Source organism: Aethalodelphis obliquidens, unplaced genomic scaffold, assembly GCF_003676395.1.
Source record: "Aethalodelphis obliquidens isolate GAN/ISIS:26980383/991018 unplaced genomic scaffold, ASM367639v1 scaffold64, whole genome shotgun sequence".
NCBI lineage: Eukaryota > Metazoa > Chordata > Mammalia > Artiodactyla > Delphinidae > Aethalodelphis > Aethalodelphis obliquidens.
Genome location: NW_020838008.1, coordinates 4,387,550 through 4,390,680, shown reverse-complemented (window position 1 = coordinate 4,390,680; position 3,131 = coordinate 4,387,550). Strand labels below are relative to the sequence as shown.

General features: G+C 35.0%; 1 pseudogene; it reads left to right on the top strand.

Moving 5' to 3' along the window:
• Positions 1-207: 207 nt before the first annotated feature.
• On the top strand, positions 208-842 carry LOC113610632 (pyruvate dehydrogenase (acetyl-transferring) kinase isozyme 1, mitochondrial pseudogene; annotated as a pseudogene).
• The last annotated feature ends 2,289 nt before the right edge of the window (positions 843-3,131 follow it).

Sequence of the window (3,131 nt, the reverse complement as noted above, 5' to 3'; positions counted from 1 at the left end):
ACCTCTGGGGCTTGGGCTGCAGGGGCAGGTTTCAGTGCTCACATGGCAGCTGCAGGGACCTTGGAGGTGCTGCCAGGCTGTGCCTTCTGAATCTCTCTGCTCAAGAGATGGCCCCAGCAACTTGTATTCTTCCTTCCGGCCCTGTACCCAGTGTACTATCCAGTCCATTGGACTTGTACTCATGCTTCTTCTCTGACCGTCAGATCCATGGAAGGTGAGACTTCATTCCCATTTCTGAGGCAAGGGCTGCCTGATAGACTGGAGAAGATAATTACAGAAATGTTTTCTTTTAGATAATCTCAGAACACCATCAGCTCAACAGTTACAGAGCTACTATAATCGAGTCTTCAGGAATTGCCTGATTTTTCAAGGATGAAAATGCTGAAGATGCAAACGTTTATCTTTTTACAGTCAAGGTGATAAGGATCTAGAAGAGATAACAGGAAGTAGGCATGGCTCCAAGTGTGATTAAATGTAAGGAGAGCTTCGGGAAGATCCCCATCACTAGCCAGAATGTTCAGTACTTTTTGGATATTTCTGCATAAGTTGTATTTTACTTTGGATGTTACTCAATTCACTATTCTTAATTGTATGGTAGCAACAGAAAAATAATTTCATATCTTTGAAATGGAAGCTTTAATGCAAATTGCAAAATAGATAACAGTATTAAAGATGGCTATGAAACTGCTAGAATCTGTGTGGTTTGTATTATGTTACCTCTTCTGAAACAAACTTGAACCAAACATAAAATCACCAGAACAGCCAATACAAGTGGTTTATATATCACCCATCTCTCTCACATGGGGTTTGAACTTTTCAAGAATGCATGGGAGCAATCATGAAACTCCTTACTGACAAAGGTAGTTTACCCTTCTTTTCAAGTTCATGTCACATTAAGTAATTAGATATTGTATTTAATTACATTCCAGCCTCCTGTGGTGATATTTGGAGTAGCATCCTGGCTGATTTACGTTATAGACTGCCCATATGATATCTTGTACAATATTTCAAGGAGAACTTAAGCTATGTCTCCTAGAATGTAATGGAACAGTTATATTCATCTATATAAGACTTCCCAGCATATAACACAGTTGCCTGGAAGCATGTCAACACCAACCATCAAGCTCATGATAGGTGTCTGCCAAGAAGATAACCAAAGCACATAAAGACATTCTGCAGTGGCTACAGACTCTAGGACTCCTAGAAAAAACAAGTGTGGTTTTGCATTAAGTTTGGAAGAAGTGGTGTTGATTCTTGGTACTGATCACTTTATAGCTCATTGTCATAATTAACTATTCTGCGTAGAATGAATAGAATGTAAAATCTATATATGCTTTAACCCCCCCAAAAGATGAAGTTGTACCTATTTTACACTTATACTTTTGGAGTTAATATAATTTATTTTTCTATAATAGTAGTTTTGGTTAACTTTTTTGTCTTATTTGTGGTAAACTCCAGAGGCATGAAAATCTTTGAATTTCTACAGGAAACTGTGCAGTTTATTTTATACTTTTCATTTAAGCCTGTGAGAAACATTTTCTCAATAATGCTGATTAACTATGTAGCCACCTTTTTGTTATATAGAGATCTTCCATGTTTTATTTAGTGATGACAACTGTTCTGAGATAGTTTCTGTTGACCAGTGAATGACTATAAACAACACAGAAAACAATTTCCTCCTAAGGGTAACTCCACTCACTTTTCACCATCTTCTTGAAGTGTCTTAGCTCTACCATTGATATAATGTTTCAAAATTTCTTGCAGAAAATTGTTACAGGTAGTTCTCTACAGATATTTATAAATTTTCTCTGAATGTGCTTGTGACCAATGTCAGAGGAAAATTTTATATTTGTTATAAAACATAAGCAGCAGCTACAAATTGAGGACAAAATTGTAGTTGCCAAACTAACTCTTTTCAGAATTACCTGGGGGGGATTTTGAGAAGCAGAGCTTTCCTGTCTTGCCCAGACATATTGGATCAGAATACCTCAGGCTGGAGCCTAGAAATCTCAAAAAAACAAAAATAAACAAAAAAACTTTCCCAGTTTAAGGGGCCATTGTTTTAAAGTGAATGGTGATACCAAATTTGCCAGAGTGACAAAGAGATCTGTAGGTGTATGTCTTTAACTGTTAAAAGTTCAAACTTCTAGACTCTGGGAGAAACAGAGTATCAAGCCCTATATAATTAGGAAATAAAGCAGCAAATTAGAAATGAAACAAAATGACTATAGAATAGTCAAATTAATTGAAAGATTTGAGCCATAAATGTACAAATCTTCTAAAAAAAGATATATTTTATATAATATCCAGATATTTTCATCAAGAGAAAGTCAAAATTGGTCACCACAATAATAATTCTTTGCATTCTTACAGTGATTTGTTGTTTTTTTGTATATATTTCAATGCATAGTATCTCTTTTGTCTTCAAAACAGTGAAACAGGGACAGGGAAGGTTCTGGTGTCCTCATTTTCAGAGAGTTCTTCCCAATATTGCAGAGAATTGGAACCAAGGCCCAGAAATCCCTGTGTGCTGATCAATCAACCAGCCACTTCAAGAGGCAGAACTTAGGAGATTGTCTGTCATCTCATATTATTTTAGGGTGACAGTTAAGTATTATAATGCATTTATTGTAAATGCATCAGGTAAAGTTTGCAACTTAAAGGGGAGATTTATATATCTAGAAATCTTCATTCCTTAAAGGATTATGTAAGATAACATTGCTACATAAATTTGTAGGCTGGAAGGGATATTAAAGTGCATTTAGTCTAGTTTTCTCATTTGTAGATGAAGACCATAAGGCTCAAAGATTTGTGTGGTTTGCCTAGTGATTCAAAACTAAACCTGACCAATTTTTGGAAAAAGGACATCTCTCCTAAACTATGTTCCATATTATGGATTTGTTAAAAAGAGTAAAATACATTGGTGAGTGATTTATGTTAGTTCAATTTGCTAATAATGTTAACTTTAAATTTCACTTTTCCTGTAACATAATATATTTTGTAATACTTTAAACCAAAGTAATCTCTTTATCTTCAAAATAAGTTATAAAACTGAGATATAGTTGATAATTTTACTCATAAGGGATTTCACCCTCACCCAAATTAAAAGTTTTCCCTCTTTATTTGAGCAC